General features: G+C 42.9%; 1 long non-coding RNA gene across 1 annotated transcript; it reads right to left on the minus strand.

Annotated features, from left to right (window-relative positions):
* On the minus strand, positions 15,380 to 16,720 carry LOC109722519. Its single transcript, XR_002219498.1, has 3 exons — positions 16,662 to 16,720; positions 16,483 to 16,544; positions 15,380 to 15,434 (listed from the first exon to the last, which is right to left on the minus strand). It is a non-coding gene; the product is annotated as an uncharacterized LOC109722519 (long non-coding RNA).

Genomic DNA, 18,816 nt, shown 5'->3' on the forward strand with positions numbered 1-18,816 from the left:
GCTGGTAGTCGGTGAGAGCGTTTCACCTTTCCCTGTTTTACGATTCCAGTATTGTAGTCTCTACATGTCATCGCTTGGTTATCATTAGTATATCTTACTTTCTTGGCTGCATCTATTGGTTGTTGATAGACATGTAGAGCAGGTTGGCATTTATATTTCAGTATCTCTGTGGACCTTGGGTTCAGGCAACACATCGACTCCTTTGTCATGTGTTTCGTTCTGGTTGATCGTGGTTCGGCGTTGTACTCCCTAGTACCTATCATAGTTCGGCATTGTACGCCCTTGTTGTTGGCTTCGGCTTAGGCACCGGCTTAAGCCATTTTTTGTTTGAGTATACTAGCATGACTTAGTCACAGCACTTGGGGGTATTCATGACACCGGATCGATTTGACCACCGATCGAAGGTGTACTTATCCGGATGGGTCGTCCTGTAGGGCGGATGGATCAGGTCGGTGCAGTTAGTGACAGGCAGCGCTTGAGGTCTGCGGACCAATATAGCAGGCACAGATTCAGTACAGTTTCTGGTTGATTACTTTGAGGCATATTTGCATTATTTTCTATACAGTAGCAGTCTTACTTCTTGCTTCTTATTAGATCTATTATAGCTACTGTAGTTCTGTTTCATATCAGCATATATATATACTTGTCTATCTATCTCCTTTGGTTTCCGGTGATTACGGCTTGCCTTCGTGGCTCTGTCGTACCCACTGGAAAACCATGGTTGTGATTTCTCACCCCCCATTTCCCAGGTGATTCGGGCAAGGAGTTGGACTTTGGGCTCGACGAGAGGATGATCTAGCTAGTCTGGTATAACGACCATCACCCTGGTTATTTCATTCCTGCTTTTAGTAGTTTAAATAAATGGTTCAGTTAGATAATCCTCTGATTGCTTGAATGTTGTGAACTGGTTTTAGTTGTGGATGTTTTCATTATTTATACATTTGAACAGAGGTTTGTGGATCTGGATGTTGGTTTTATGAATATCGGATTTTCGTGTATTTACATATCGTGGTTTTCTACCCCTCGAGGTAGTCAGTTTTCAATAGAGTTTCCGAGTGGGAAACAGTTTTAAAAAGTTTTTTCGACTGTTTTATGACTGATCGGATTAGAGTTTAAAAACAAAGCTTCCGAGTGGGGAGCACTTTTAAAATAGGATGATTGTTGTATTGTGCATTGCATCATCCAGCGCTTAAGGAGTGCTTAGAGGCATTCATCATCTAAGGATCGATAGTTGTATAGAATTGCATATCATGAATTGGTTGATGATTGGTAAGTGTAGATTGTAGTTGAGATCCTGATGTAGCTGTTGGTACGTCGTGCAAATACAAAGGAGACTCTATCCGAGTGAACAGAGGAACTTTGTATTTGTGGCGGGTCTGTACGTCACGTGGGCCAAGTTGAAAAAAAAAATGGCACATCTTCCACAGCTCTGTTTTCAGAATAGTAATGAATTTTAAAAAGGCTTTTAAAATCGGCCACGGGGCATGACAGATTAAGATGGCATCAGAGCGTGAAACAACCACAACTGTATTTGCAAGTTTTCTAACTAAACCATTGGTTAGGCTGACCATAGGATGACCATAAAATTATAGGCACGTACGAGCGCGGGATATTCGAGATTTAATCTCGAGGTTATCAAGCTAGGAGGCTCGAAGGTTGATTTGTGCTTGTCACCTCGTGTTTCTTGTGTTGCAAGTTATGGCATGTACTTGTTTTGGTGTTAGGAGTGCTGGCAGTGAGGAGACTAGCTCTGAGCAGTGAGGTGTCGACAGGCTGCTTTGACTATTGTTATCGCCCCACTTCCAACACAGGACATGAAAATCTTGGCTGGTCAATCCGCAGGCATAGGGTTCACTCTTTTGAGCAATGTCAGATGATTCTGCTTGTGGTTACCAAAGCGGATGTTTCGACCTTTGTGGGTTCCTTGTCAGTGTGGTGTGTGTCGGATCTGGCTTTTGTACAGTCGTGATGTCGGATCTTTGTTCGTGCATTCTAGTGCATTATAGGGTCATTGGTTGGCTTAGTTTTGTGTCACGTCTCCAACCTTCTGTTTGCGATGGATCCGCGGGTATTTTACCTTTCTTTCGATAAGTACGTTGGCCGCAGACAACATAGTGTTGAAAGTTAGGACAAGATACCCTACCCCTTTTGGGAAATATCTGGATTGGGTCGGTATTTCTTTTCTCTTGCATGAGAGGTGACTGTTATCTTTGATCATCTAGTGAGCCTAGTGGTTGGCTCAGAGGTCGCAACTTGCGTTGTTGTACAAGGTATATGTTTTAGTTTACCTTGGATACCTTGGTTGGGATTGGGTCGTTGTTCGGTCACTTGGTGAAAAGTATGTTGGAGTCTCGATGAGACGGGCATTTAGTGTTGCAAGGAACATCGATCGCTAGGGTTCCTTGGGGATGACAGCGACAGGGTCTCGTAGAGACAGGTGTTTGGCATCACTGGTGGTTACGGTCGCATATTGCGAGAGGCAACCTTGTTCACCTAGTGACAGACATGTATTGGTTTATGTTGATCTGTTTGTATCCGAATGAGAGTTGCGCAGGCTTAATTGTAAGGCAATTGGTATGGTACTGGCAGCCTTAGACCTTTTGGTCTAGGCAAATGGGTCTTGGACCTAAGAGAGTCGGGTGCCATCGAGGGGTTCCGATTGATACGTTTTGGCTTTGTCAGGTTATAGTTTGGTTCGTAGGGAGGTTGTAGCCTCCGAGGTGAGTGTTTGTACTCTAGCATTGGATCACCCCTTTCTGTGAACAAGTTTCGAGGACGAAACTTTCTTTAAGGGGGGGTGATGTAAGGACTGAGATTTTTGCAGTGTAGCTAAACTCTCAGTTGACGATATTTTTGTGTGTAATTTAATTACAAAAGCACTCGTCAAGTTTCGGGAGAAAATGAGTTAAAACGGAGATTCTACGCGATTTCTAAGTTTCACTTAAAGTGAATAGTAACTCGGTTTTTCGAAGAAGCCCCAGTGTGAAGTTGGCTTCAGGCTCGTATCGGACTCCGTTCATAGCAGTCCAATAGCTCGTTTCGACCGGTTCAGCTGTTCTGGAACTACTGGCGCTGGTGGATTTTGGGTTTGACGCACGAATTTCGAGAAAATCTGAAAATACACGTTTTATATGTAATTGTGCGTCATTTTTGGCCTTTTGGAGAGAAAGTGGATTTTGTCACGAATCCGTGATCGAACGAGGCGAACCAAAATGATAGCTTTGTTGTCTCCGTCGTACTGATCGCATTGGTGCGATCCGTTGGCAAATCTGACGGACGGATCTGCGGAGATTACGCGTTGATCGAGGAGAGGTCGGTGATGGCAAAACGGTAATTTCGCAAAAGTCGCGACATTTTATGTACCATTTTGCGTGAGATCGCACGTGGAAGGGTATTCTCGCGTTGTACACGTGCTGTGAGGGACTCAGTACTAAATACTGAGGTTTGGTGGGCTAACTCGCATATTGCACCTTGTATATATGCTTGTTTTAGGGTTTGCACTAAGAAAACCCTAACCCTAGCCCGAGCTAAACCCCTAGCCGCCACCCTTGGTTGCCCTGCCCTTGCTGCGCCACCCCCGGCAGCCGCCGACCGAGCCCCGGCCGGCCAGCAGCAGCCGCAGCCTTCCTCTCCATCTCTCTCTCTCCCCCTCTCTTCTTCTCGGGTTGGAGCCTTGGCCAAGGTTGCATTGCCTCCCTGCACCTTGCCGGCGTCGCCCAGACACTGTCAGAGTTTCCCCCACCGACCGCCGCCTCCCTCGAGTGCCGCCGCGCAACGCTGTAGCCGCCTGCAGCCACCTAGCCCGAGCCCAGGCCGAGCAGATCGTGCGGCCTCTTCTCCGCGCCGCAGCCGCTTGGGGTCGCTCCCACCGCCTTTCCCTGGACGTCACCGACCTTCCCGGCCGGTCCCGCCGCCCCTGTGGGCCGCCGCCGCCACCTCGGCGAGCTGCAGCCGCTCCAGACCTGTGCAGGCCAAGGTATGCCGCGTCTCCGACCCCCGTGCCGCCGCCGCTCGGGGCCACGCCCGAGGAAGCCCTCCGGCCTCCAGCAACCCTCTGCCGCTGTCCCTGAGCGCCCCGACCACCGCCGTGGCCACAGCTGCCCTTGGAACCTGAGCCGGATCTTGTGCAGGCTTGGTTGGTTCCGCCGTCGCCGCCGCCGCTCCTCGCTGCCAACTGAAGTGAGCACCTTGCTCCTTCACTCCCCCGCACCCATCCCTGGCCTGTGCGCGCCTTTTCGTGTCGCCGGAGGCCGGTCGGAGCAAGCTTACTCCGGCCAAGCCCGAAATAGGGCTTATTTTGGATGGTTTACTGTTTCGAGCTTCCCGAGACATCCCGATCACTGCAGAAGGGAGCACGATGATCGTGACTCATCGCTGATCATCGTGCTCACCTTATTTTTCTATCGGGAAGGCTCTGTTCCGTTGTTTCGGCGGTGTCGGCCCTTTTTAGGCCTTTTCGACTGCTGTCCCGTGTTTGCGCGCTCTTTTCTGGCGATCCGAGGCTGTCCCGATGCCTCCGGAGGTGAGCACGGTGATCGCTGGTCTGTTCTGATCACAGTGCTCACCTTACTTTGGATCAGCGTGTAAGTTTTGGGGTGCCCAAGAATCTATTTAGATTGTATCCAACGCCTAGAGGGGGGTGAATAGGTGTAACGGCCAAAAACCACAAATCTCAATACACCGAGATTTACGTAGGAAAACTCCAACTTGGAGTAAAAAATCCACGGGACCAACACGCGATAACAATCCACTAAGAATAAACGATTACAAGGTGATTTGCCGAATCCATGGACTCAAACCTTTCTTTTATCTTCTCCGGATCTCGTGCACACCGCCGGGTTGTCCACGCCCCACGTTCGTCTCCACGAACGCCACGTCCCGAATTCACGAAATGTCCACACTTCGAATCCACGAAGCCTTGATCACGCCGAATCCACGACGCCCACTCGAATCCACGAGCACACTCCGTCTGGAGCAAGAACAATTTGATCGATGATGATTTATTGCTTAGATAATTATGAAAGAGCCGTAGAAGATATTTCTAAGCAATAGCCGAATCAATTCTCTATGAAGAACAAGAAATTAGGATTTCAAGAATTGATCCAATAGAAACTTGTTGTTGGAGAAAGAAAGAAAGCACCCAACAAGTTTCTAGGATTTTTAAAAAGATATTCTATGCTTAGCTATCCTTTAGAAACACCTCTACATCTTATTTATAGGTTTATAAGACTTAGAGATAGACTAGGATTTGAAAACCTGATTTTTAGAAACAAAAATCGGTCTCAGGGTCCGGTCCTTCCAAAGGGTCCGGTTCCCTGAGGACCGGTCCTCCAAGCCAGGGACCAGTCCCTTATTGCGTAGCCGAAAACACATGCCACGGGAACTGGTCTCTCATCTCAGGGACCGGTCTTTCGTTGCGTAGCTAAAAAAACCTTGCTACGGGGACTGGTCTCTTGTTCCAAAGACCGGTTGCATCGTTTCTTTACGCAGAGAGGACCTACGGGGTCCGGTCCCTCAGTTCAGGGACTGGTCCCCGAACCTTGAAAGGCTCAGTCTTGTCCAGATTCATATTTTAAAACCATTCTAAGTCTTCCAAACACTTTTAAATATTTATAAATCATCATCAATAGTATTTAAACTTACCGAGCATTGTGCATTCATGTTTTGAGTCTTCGAGTCTTCGATCTTCATCTCTTCTTCTTCAAACTTTCAAGACTCCGACTTGCTTCACGAAATATGCCAACATAAAATCCGTAACAATCTCCCCCTTTGGCAATTTCGTGACAAAACTCAAAAATACATCAAAATACTCATAACGCTGAACTCTCCAACCAATAAAAAATGAAATTCATTGCCATCACCAAAACAATGAACTTCTTGCGTGAAAAATCCAAAGAAAATACAAAATTACAATTTTGCAACTCCTAAACAAACTCTATGACTTAAACACAAGGAGTCTTGAAGTCTTCAAGAATCTGCAGAAAGAATACTTTCTCCTCAAATAAAGTTAGTTAAAAATGAAAATCTCTCCCCCTTTGTTCATGCGTCTTTGCGTCTTGTTCATGCGTCTAATGATCAATAAAAATTGAAATTCATTCATTTTTTTTAAACACATGAAAATCTAAAATCTCATCTCTCTCCCTTTTTTTGTCAAAATTTGCCAAAAGAAAGTACCAAAATAGAGAGAGTACCAATAATGTTAGTGCATGAGTAGGATAAATTTACATAGACTTCATTCAATCCACATCAATTTCATAGAAATTAAGAATTTCACTACAAGATCACCAAGATGTAGATAAAATATACTAAAATTTCTCTATCCATTTATACTTCAAAATCAAGTCATCAAAAATAATCTAAAGGCTCAAAATCTATCAAGATGTAATGGATTATAAAGATGACTTATGAAGATTCACCAAATGACAGAAATTTGTCGCATAAGCAATAATGTACCAGGGATGGCTCTTTGAGCATCTTTTTACTAAACCACCTTATTACACCAAAAACTCTATATAATATGAACATTTTTTCCAACCTTTTCGGTTATGCACTAGAATTTCATGTAGTAGCTTCACACATTTACCGGACGACTGGGATGGTAGCTCTTTTCTACATGTGGTGGTAGTTTTCACACTCCCTTTAGGATGTAACTCTTTCCACATCTTTTACGCATATGAGTATTTTCTTCTCTTTCTTTGTATTATATTTTTATACATGACTCCCCCTTAATTATACAATCTCTTATATGAAAGAAAATTTGACAAGTTTTAGTCGATTAGTAAATTTTCTTTCATCAAATTCAACACACATAACCGAGATAGGTTAAGTGCCGAAAGATCACACATGATTACTCAAATTTGATGAATATAAGAATTAAGATATTCTATTATAAATTATCTTCATAAATAGTGATAATAAAGTGAAACCGATAATTAATATGAAATTAATTCAAAACGAATGAATGTAAATTATCGACGTTCAACACACTATTTAATGTTTAATCACGAAATGATCTAGAAAAAATCCGAAGCACATGTAATGCAATGATCAATAGATATGCACTAAAACCGATCATAGCAAAACATAAAGTCAAATACAAATTAAGACTTAAGACAAGGAAAGATATCACCCTTTCGAATCCAAACTTGTCGGATTATCGGTTGTCTTGATTTGTTGTAGTTGTGTACCGATTGTTTTGACTTTTGGTTGATCCGAGGTGCGCGACTCGATTGATGTTGCTTTGGAACCCGTGGGGGAAGTTGAGTATTGGAAGATGCCGATAGATGCTTAGACAATGCCGGTTGATGTTTTTTTTTCTTATTAGGGCTGTTTTCTTTATGTGTCCTTTACAACCGCATCTATGGCAAATTTTCTTTTTCAAATTTGTTAAGACTTTATGAATTGCCTTTTGATCTTTCTCAACATAAGTCCTTTCATAACCAAGCCCAAGTTTATCCGTTTGACCCAATCCAAGCATATGGTCTAGCTTTTTCGAACCGGAGGAAAACTTTTGAATGTCGGATTTAAGTTGATAAACTTGTTTAGTCAAAACTTGATTGGATGAACGAATTTCTTCATATTGTTGTTCTAGAAAACCAACCTTTTCTTGATGTGATTTGATCGTTATCTCCGATTGGTCTAGCTTCTCTTGGAGGATTGTATTATTCTTCAAAATTGATTCCCTTTCTTGCTCAAGAGCTTTAAATGCATTCTTCAAGTTGTTGTTCTCATCTTCAAGTTCTAATAATCTCTTCCTCAACCTTTTGTTGTGCTTAGCCATCTTCTTTGATTCAATGAGAAGATATTGGTATGCCTCGGCCAAGCTTTCATCATTCGATTCCCTCTCACTCTCGCCATCGTCGCTCGACGTTTCATGTAAGGGAGGGGAAACAAAAGAGTCAGAAATAATTGAAGATAAACAAAAAGTCGAAGAGGGAAGTATAGAAGTTTGAGAGTTTAAAGCAACATTAATTTTCTCCTCTTCACTTGAGGTCGATTCGTCAAAAGTAGAATCGTCCCAAGTTTTCGCTTGCAAAGCCTTTTTTTTTGTCAGATCTTTTAGAGGGACAATCCGTGGAAATATGGCCGTAGCCTTTGCATTTGTAACATCGGATTTCCTCTTCAAAATCATCTTTTTTTTTAGAAGGTTTTGCAAGTTTTTTTGTCTTTCGTTTTTGAATTTGAGGATTCTTTAGAGAAAGATTTTTCTTTTGAAGATGAGGCTTTTTTGGCTTTGTTCTTCCAGAAGTTTCGCCGAAATTTTTTCGTTAAGAGCGTCAGTTGATGTTCAAAATCTAAAATTGAGACCTCTCCGTTGGAATTTGAATTCCCGTCTTCCTCCTTTGTGGACTTCAATGCAATCCCTGTACTTTTAGAGAAAGACTTGGAAGAAGATTGGTTATTAGGAAAAGTCATCTCATAAGTTTGTAAAGCATCTACTAACTCTTCGACTTTCATCTCGTCCGGATGCTTAACGGTTTCGATCGCGGCAACTTTTTCCCGAAAGCGTTCCGGAAGAGTCCGAAGAATTTTTCGAACAACCTTAGAATCCGAAATTTTCTCTCCCATAAAAATCGATAAAGGTCTCGTTTTCTTCCAAGCTAGTTCCTTCATGCGTAACTTGTAATCGAGTCAAATTTGCTCTCCCATAAAAATCGATAAAGGTCTCGTTTTCTTCCAAGCTACTCGATAAAGGTCTCGTTTTCTTCCATAAAAATCGAGTCAAATTTGCTTGGCAACATTTGTAATTTTTGAACCTTTACCAAGCTAGTTCCTTCATGCGTAACTTGTAGAGTATCCCAAATTTCCTTGGCGGTATTACATGCCGAAACGCGAGTGAACTCCGTTTGTGACAATGCATTAAATAAAGCGTTTATACCTTTGCCGTTAAATGAAGATGACTCATTTTCATCTTTCGTCCACTTGTTCCGCGGTTTAGGAACTGTAGCATTATCGACGACTTCGGTAGGATGCTTCCAACTGAATTCGATTGCTTGTCATACCCGCTCATCAATTGCGATTAGAAAAGCTCCCATGCGAACTTTCCAATAGGCATAATTCGTGCCATCGAAGAGTGGTGGTCGATTAATGTTACCGCCTTCGGCCATTAGATAACAATTTATCTAGATCCCGCTCTGATACCAATTATAAGTTTTGGGGTGCCCAAGGATCTATCTAGATTGTATCCAACACCTAGAGGGGGGTGAATAGGTGTAACGGCCAAAAACCACAAATCTCAATGCAATAAAAATAAATGCAAAAAATAAAAACACACCGAGATTTACGTGGGAAAACTCCAACTTGGAGTAAAAAACCTACGGGACCAACACGCGATAACAATCCACTAAGAATAAAAGATTACAAGGTGATTTACCGAATCCACGGACTCAAACCTCTCTTTTATCTTCTCCGGATCTCGCGCACACCGTCGGGTTGTCCACGCCCCACGTTCGTTTCCACGAACGCCACGTCCCGAATTCACGAAACGTCCACACTTCGAATCCATAAAGCCTTGATCACGCCGAATCCATGACACCCACTCGAATCCACGAGCACACTCCGTCCGGAGCAAGAACAATATGATCGATGATGATTTATTACTTAGATAATCATGAAAGAGCCGTATAAGATATTTCTAAACAATAGCCAGATCAATTCTCCATGAAGAACAAGAAATTAGGGTTTCAAGAATTGATCCAATAGAAACTTGTTGTTGGAGAAAGAAAGAGAGCACCCAACAAGTTTCTAGGGTTTTTAAAAAGATATTCTATGCTTAGCCATCCTTTAGAAACACTTCTACATCTTATTTATAGATTTAGAAGACTTAGAGATAGACTAGGATTTGAAAACCTGATTTTTAGAAACAAAAATCGGTCTCAGGGTCCGGTCCTTCCGAAGGGTCCGGTCCCCCGAGGACCGGTCCTCCAAGCCAGGGACCAGTCCCTTGTTGCGTAGCAGAAAACACATGCCACGGGTACCGGTCTCTCATCTCAGGGACCGGTCTCTCATTGCGTAGCTAAAATAACCTTGCTATGGGGACCGGTCTCTCGTTCCAAAGACCGGTTGCATCATTTCTTTACGCAGAGAGGGCCTACAGGGTCCGGTCCCTCAGTTCAGGGACCGGTCCCCGAACCTTGAAAGGCTCAGTCTTGTCCAGATTCATATTTTAAAACCATCCTAAGTCTTCCAAACACTCTTAAACATTTATAAATCATCATCAATAGTATTTAAACTTACCGAGCGTGACAACAATTGTCCCCTCGGCAGCTTCGTGACAACAATTGTCCCCTCGGCAGCTTTCGAACTGATGCTTCGGTAGCTGGCGTAACCCGAGGCGCGACTTTCGATTCAATTAATTTCAAATTCTCTGTACGATTTTGCCTTAGCCGTCCATTTCTCTTCTACGGCCATGATCAAATTCTCTGTACGGTTTTGCCTTAGCCGTCCATTTCTCTTCGTCTTCTTCGCCCTCTTTGTTTCTCCTCGCTTTCTATCTTTAGAATCCTTTTTCGCTTCTTAGCAATGGCGCCGGTTCCACCTTTTCCTTCTTTTCCGTCTCTAGACTATAATATACTTAAACAGTTCGTCGACTCAGACCCCTCTCGATTTATTTTAGGCCTTTCCTTCACAGACGAACCATCTCCTGCTGATTTCCCGTATTCTAGTGATGGTCTCCCCTTAATAGCTAAGACCATTCATCTCCAATCTTGGTACCCATCACCTTCGACAGGTAAAAGCCTTCGAACCTGGCCAAGTGTCTCAGACGCCTACTTGGCTTGGTTAGACCGAGTAGGAGCCGTCTATAGTGATTTTTGGCGAGAAGTTGGAATTTATGAAGCTATTCGGCTATCTCGGCAACCCCCTGTGGCCGACACTCTTCTTTAGCCTCCGCTCTATATTTTTGGTCCCCTGTTTCCAACATTTTTCTTTTCAAAGGAGGACCTCTTACTCCAACTCTTTTTGATGTAGTTGTCATCATTGGTTTACGCCCTCATGGAGTTACCCTCTCCATGGTCTACAATCCTGATGAAGTATCCGACTTTGAGGCTCATCTTGACCTCAATGACTTAGCTTATTCCAAGTTCCTCCGTAGGTTTGCAGGTGAGTCCCCTGCTCCGGTTACTAGGAAGGAACATACGGCGTTCCTTCTATATTGGTTATGTCATATTCTTTTCTGCACTCGTTCGCAGAAGATCAATCGAGATTTCGTCCCAATCGCCGTTGGTTTAGCTAACGGCGATAGATTAGCTTTAGGACTTTATTTTCTTGCTTTTGTCTATAGAGAAATTTTTGATTCTATCAAACCTTTACCTTTTGGAGATTGTGTATCCATCAGCTCGGGTTGTGGTGTTTTTTGGTTTTTGCAAATATTTTTGCAAATTTATTTTCCCAATTTGTGTCGAGACCCTTTAGATCTGGGTTCGACTGCTCATTTTGAGTCTTATGGGTTAGCTCTCAGCTGTCCCCAGCCGATAACACAGGCGACCCTCTTGATTTTATCACTTATTTTAAATTTTTTTATGAATCCCGTCCTCACTTCCTCATTGCTTGGTTTCTATTTGCCGACCGTGTCACTGGCCCATCTTGGTTTTTAGCTCGGTATGAGGCCATTAAAGATGAATTAGCTTCCTCTCGTGCCGGCGAATATTCGGATGTCTGGTACACTTTCTTGGCTACAAGGGATTTGCACATCGGATTGAAATCGCACTCGAAGTTGCTACCTAGCACTGAGGTTTATTCCCCCCATTTCGCATCGCATCAATTTGGATTCGTGCAAGCAATCCCTGCTCCAGCCAAGTTCTTCACGGCAAATACTGCCGTTAACCGGCCCCTTACCAAAAGTACTGCCGAAGCTGATCGAATTTCAGCCATGGGGAATCGCCTCCGGCGATTCTTCAAATTAGTAAGCTTTAGGCCGAATTATACAGGAGTGGTAGGTTTCCGTTATACCGTCACTTGGGATTATATCGTCGATCGCGTCTTCAATTTATCCACGACACAGGCATACCGCAAGACAATTCACCCCATTGGTGAGTCTCTTACTTATAATCACTTTTTCTTTAAATAATTCCTATTTATTTATCTCCCATATACAGTGATACCTTCTCTAAGCAAAGGTTTTTCGGTTGATACCACTGCACCAAGGGAAGGATCGGAAGAGACTTCCAATCATAACTCTGATGTCCCACCTTCTTCTTCTATAATAAACTCTACTCTTTTCTGTGTTGTTTTTCTTTTCCTAATACAAGTAACGCTTATTCTGTCCACGTCATATGTAGCCAATTCTAGCTTCTTCATCGGTCCCAACATCAGAAAACAACCGATGGCACATGAACACTCTACTCCTCCGCCGCCTCCAAAACGGCGTAAGTCGGTTGTTAAGAAATCACACTCCAAGATAGCCGAAGGTATTTCTTTGGCTGAAGTATTAAAAAAAAGAGTCGAAGATACATCTTCGGCTAATGTTCCAAAGAGAAAAACCGAAGAAACCCTGTCGGCTGATGACCCAAAACAAGGCTCTGTTCCTAATGAACCGATTGAAATTGAGATAAATCAATTTGGTTAGCTACACTCAATTTTTATTTTGTTTCAATTTATTTATTATTTTTCTTAATAAAACAGTCTTCTCCTGAAAACATTTCAAGAGCCCGTTTGCTTCTTCTTTGGAGATGCAGATTGGTAGACAACTCCGACGGGAGGTTCGTCTTAAGAAAAAACAAGAAGCAGAGAGAAAAAGAGCTGCTCACGAAATGAGCAAAGATTTGCCGACAAGTGATGCGGAACCACCCTTATCTACTTCAATACCAACAACAAAGAGGGAAGATATAGGCACACCTTTGGAGGAAGGTGCTGAGTGTAACATACCGAACTTCTAAAGTTGTGAAGTTACGGTGTATATTGGTTTGGAGAGCCATTAGAATGGCTCCGGTGAAGTTCGGGTGCATTCGGGTGTTTTCGAGACGCATCGGGCGCGAAAACGGAACCCGAATGGCTATGTTGGACCATGGACTAAATCCAGCATAAGTGTAGATGAAAAGATGGTGAAAACGCGCTCGAAAACATGTGTTGGAGGTCTTGGTACGATTAGAAGTGAATCGAAGGCCCACGGAGCAAAAACGGAGCAAAACGGAGCGAAATCGGCGAATGCTGAATCTCTCAGTTTTTCTAGACTCTTGGGGTCCGGACCCTGACTCGAAGGTTCGGACCCCGTAGCTGCGAAAAGCCCAGTTTGGGCAGTGCATGAATTGGAGAGTTGAGGGGGTTTCCAGCATATTGTGCAAAGTGGGATTAAAAGAGAAGGTTGTCTCTCTTTTCCTCTCATTTCTCTCAACCTAACCCTAAACACTCCCTCTCTCTCTAGGTTAGCTCTCTCTCTCTCTCTCTCTCTCTCTCTCTCTCTTTCTTCAAGGTGGGAAGGAGGAGGAAGATTTGGAGGAGAAGAACCTAGCTTGAAGGAGGGATTAACACCTTCTTCATCTTCTTCTTAGCCATTGGAGCTAGCTCTTGAGGTAAGCTTTTAGGGCTTTAATGGTAGATCATTATAGCTTCATTTGTATGCTCTAAGAATGGTTTTAGATCAATCCTAGGATGCCAAATAGATGTTTATTGCTTGAATCTAGAGATTTAACGGTGTATTCTTGCAATAGTTCCATCTAGGGCTCCAAAATGGAATTTTGTAAAATGCTAGGGTTTGATCTAAATTGGACCCTTGTAAACCTAATTATTAGATTTCCTGACGCGTTGGCGAAGTCGGTTCGGCGATACGACGAACCTACGAAAAGATATTGCCGAAAAAGGCGTTTTCGGCTTTGTTTCCACCTGAAGGGCCGAGGCGGCGTCCAAAGATCGCGAGAACGGATTCCTGGCGTCGCGGCATCAAGTTATAGATCTTTAAAATTCGAGGCCGCGAATCGACGCACGGTTGGTGATCAATTGCAAGATCGGGCCGAACCGGACAACGAATACCGCGGGAGACCGATTGCACATGTCGACAAGCAATCGGAAAGCGATTTAAGGTGGGTTGTGCTCACCGAAATGTTTAGCTCGCTTCCATGTCGAAGCAAAGTGATGTTTACTATTGATGCATATAATGGTAGTTGGTTGTAGAACATATGATTTCATAAGTTGAATGCTATGTTAGACTACCCATGAATGCATGATGTTCTATTGTAATAATGCTAGATGAATGCATGATTACATGATGCTAGGAGAATACGTAATTACATATACATGATTAGCATTGTGAGGATATGCTAGACGACATTGCATGTTGACATATTGAAGATATGCTAGATTATATATGCATGTGAACTTGGTCGATAACTCTAGGGTGATTAGAGAATTCGACGTTGAAAAATAAAAATATGAGATTTATGAAATACTCGATTTGGACAACTAGATCGAGTGGCATTGAACCTAGTGTTAATAAACATAGGTTGGACAAGAGTGGTATTGAACCTAGTGTTAATAAACATAGGTTGGGCAAGAGTAGCATTGAACCTAGTGTTAATGAACATAGGTTGAACAAGTGAACCTATAGTCGAAAACCTTACCTTTGCCCTAAGCTCTCCCAAGTCCACCTTGTAGGAGAGTTCCAAACCTCCAAAAGCCTCAAATCTCCTCCAAAAACCCTTCTTTTCTCCTTCCTCTTAGCTCCTTGGTGTGATCTCTAGAGAAAGAAAGAGAAAAATGAGAGAGGAGTGGGGTGTTTGTTGTGTAAACTAGGTGGGAGAAGGATTGGGGTGTTTTATAATGTGCTACAATAGCAAAAAGACCCTCCTTCTTTTCATAATTGCAACAGTTCAAAGTCTGCTGCGAAGCAGACTTGGTATCGGTACGGGCTCCTTTCTCACCGGTTACATGATCTCGCAGAGGCAAACCCGAGAGCTGCTATTCGGGTTTTTACATATGGTACTGGTACCACCCCGATGTTGTACCGGTACCAAATCCCCAGAATTTCAGTTTTGCATCTTTTCGATTCTATTTCGTGCAAATCGATGCTAAAACCTTTCTAACTCTTTTTGTCACGTCCGGGTACCAGCGGAAGCATATCCGGTACGTGAACAGACCCGCCATACACCTGCAGTATATAAGGCGTCTACAAACAAGCAAGTCGATAGGAAGAAGATCATAGAAAATTCTATCCTGATATCAGAGCAAAGTACAAGTCAACAATACTATCAACAATAGAGTAAAGGAGTATAGTCCAAAAATCTCAACCAAAAGATGAGTATCACAACTAAAGTGACTGTCCAAAAGTACATATACATCACAGGGTATACAAAAGAATAGGTACAACGGTGGTCTATCTATACATAGGGATATCACCCTCGGCCGTAGCCCGAGTAGCAAGGTGATCGACTAGCACGCTCCTAGTAGTCCCTAGCTAGGCGCGACTCCCTTGCCACGATCCCTAGCCTCTCCTGTAAATGGCTCTGTAAAAACAACTACCAAAAGGGCGTGAGAACTATTAACAATAGTTCCCAGTGGGTAAGCCGCCAGCCTCGGCGAATTACACCACTAGGCTCAAGATGTACTAAATGAAAGCAAAAACAATAATTGCATGTTTTATAAGCATGATGCTAATAAGTAATAAACATGTAGTCAACATGTAAAAGCTTTCTACAGTAATGAACCATTTGCATAAAAGAGATATAACAACTTCTGTAATCATGAACATAGACAGGAGTATAAGCACGAACATAAAAGTGACTACTGTACACTTTAAGTAATAAACATTCATTACTGTCCTTTTTCATTTAGTACTTTCCTTTCATTCACAGGGACATACCCAAGGTAGTCCAGCTTGCGCCGCGCCTAATGGCCCCGTGGTAGTAAACACTCCCTACGGCAATCCACTTCGGCACCCAATCCCGCACGGGCGAGCAACTGTCGCGTAGGCCAACTCCGGAGTGCCGGCTTGTAGGGAGCGACCCTCACAAGCGTGTGCGAATGAGCACGATGGCAAGCAAGCAAATTCCACTGTCCACATGTCTCAATTCTCATGTTTTCATTTGCAATGTTCTCGCTCTCGATCCTTTGATCGACATTTCAGTATAACAAATATTAACAACAACTAGAATCCACTAGTTTAGTAAGCATACAGGAGTAATGCTAATTTACATATGGCATTAGGATCTTTCACTATCATGGCACTATCAACATAGGCACAAGCATGTCATAGTTCTCTACTTTAGAGTCAAGAGAATGTCATTGTTCTCTACGTGTAATCAAGCGAGTAAAAGAGAATGTCATTGTTCTCTACGTTTCATAAGTGCATTCTACACTTATTCATAAGTCATTCAACTGAATTGAATATAAAGACAAATACGTTCATGTATATGTGTTCTCTACTTTATAGAGATTTCAAGTCAATTTACTTCTCAAGTCCTATATCAAACACCAAAGCGCACAACAACACTAATTCTATAGCACATATAGAACATAGGGGAGCTCCACTTGCTCTGGTTAGGTCCGACCCACCTAGTACTAGGCTCCAAAACAGTCCAAGGAGTTCCAAAGTTCAGCTCCACTAGGTCGCAATCCTGCTGAACACGAAGCATACATATCGTATCAAACTTACAATCGAAAAGGCCAATTTCGGCGCAATTACACTTGTACATTGGAAAAGCTTAAATCCCTGTTTTGGCTTAGTTCAATACCTCACGTTAAGCTTCCAGAAGGTCCTCCAAGGCCAGTCGAAGACGGTCCAAGGGTCAAATACCCTCTCGCTGCGAACAATACCGAAACGGCAACGACAATAAGCTATAATAGTCGAATTCTCGCAAAATTTAATTCCAAGCTGAAATTCCTGCTTACCCGAAGTTGGAACACCTTCCAAACCAGCTTCTAAGGGGTATAAGTTTAGCCCAAAGAGGCTCAACAACCTGCTGCGAAGAGATCATACGAAACTGCGTCAACTACGCGATTAAACCGCGTATATCTTCGAATTCGAGTCATAATTTACTAATTATCTTCATCAAGCTTTAAAACAAGTTTTCCCTGAATTAAAGTAGGTAATTGGTAGCCAAAATAACTCATCTTTACTGCTGAAAACATCTTCTAAATCAAGTAGAAGCAACAAAACCAAAACAGCGTGTAATTTCAATACTAAACGGCAAACTAGAGAGAAATCTAGTTGATTACCTCTCTAAAGCTGAGATTCAGCTTTCTCAGGTAGTAACCTCACAGGAAACACAGCAAAACACCTTCTCCCCACGTGCCAAAGACTTTCCTTGAGTCCTCCAATCCGCGAGCAACGAGCGCGGTGCGAAAACGGCGCGAATCGACGGTTTTTCTCTAGAGAGAGAAAAACCCTAGAGAGAGAGAGAGAGAATGGTGCAAGGTTGCTTCTCTGGTCTCCAGCAACCTCCACTGAGCTCCAGGAGTCGTGCTGGAATGAAATAGATAGGATCAAAGTGTGAAATTACCAAAATACCCAAGCTGCCACGTTTCTGCATTGTGTACCGGTACACCATGATGGCTGTACCGGTACACCAAGCAGAAAAGGCTGATTTCGCCCAATCAATGCACTTTCTCACTTTTAGCCATCCAATCACTCTCAAACTTGTCCAAAAACTTGTCTAAGTCCTTTAGAACAAGTAGGATAGTTCCACAACTCATTCCACACACTCGGACTCCGCAATTTGCTAGAGTCAGTGTATTACACTTTTAGAACTCATTTTTAACCCTTCCAACATTGTTGGAATGTTAATTTGATTTTGTCCAACTTTTTCTTTCGGACGCTTTAGCCAATTTGGCTTAAGTCCAATATTCTCTACCGAGGTTTCGGTATATTATAGTTGCTGTTGCTACTTTAGCAAAAGTTGCATTAAGGCTAGGAGTGCTGATATGCACTAAAGCATCACACTTCTTTTTCTATAAGGAGCTTGTGATGGCACTCAAGATCATAAGCTGATATTGGTGACAGGTATCAATTGGTGGTAACTAAATGTAGAGTTTGGGGTGATGAGGAGTGCTCTTGTACCTTTCAGTCTGGTTTAGAGGCATGTCATGTCAAACGAATCAACATATATTTCCCTTTTCTCTTGATAAGCATATTGTCTGTTAACAATGTAGTGTTGAAAGTTGAGGAGAAGTACCTTAACACATAACTTGATTGGGTCTTGGAATTCTATTTACGCTGCCGCATTAGTCAACTACCCCTACGATTGTATTGTGGGAGTGTTGTGTATGGTTGTTTCCATCTTCTGACCAAACTTAGTAATCTTTAGGTGTACGGAGTGCGGACGACTCATCATCGCTACAAATAAGTGCATACCTAGCCATGACCTGGTCATGGACGAGCCATGTTGTTGTGCCTAGCGCAACTGGGTGATCGGTTAGATTGGGCAGTCTCGGTAGAGCTGCCACGACAGGTGGTATCATAGTTGTTTAAGTGGTTAGAGCCTATTAGTTGATTCTTGCAACTCAAATAGGAGTGCCTATGTGGGTTACAATGTACCCAAAAATTCAAGGATTGAGGGAAGTGTCATGCCCCAGATTACCACGTTCCCCGGGCTCGCCAACAGATCTGCCTTATATATAGAAATTTTTCATATATACGAAGCGATAGCTGAACCTGCCAAAAGACAAGTACAACTATAAGAAGTACAGAGCTGCTAAAATTGAAGTATATACATATAAAGAAAGTCTACGGTACATACTAGTTTCCAAAATACATCTCTGTCCAACCAACATACAAGATACAATCTCATCACAGTAAGCGTAAATATATACAACCGTAAGTACATGGCAACTCCCAAAAAGAAACTGTCTCTAGCAGGGGGTACTTCTCTAGCAAGATGATCAGATTGA

This window comes from Ananas comosus, linkage group 16 (genome assembly GCF_001540865.1).
Source record: "Ananas comosus cultivar F153 linkage group 16, ASM154086v1, whole genome shotgun sequence".
NCBI lineage: Eukaryota > Viridiplantae > Streptophyta > Magnoliopsida > Poales > Bromeliaceae > Ananas > Ananas comosus.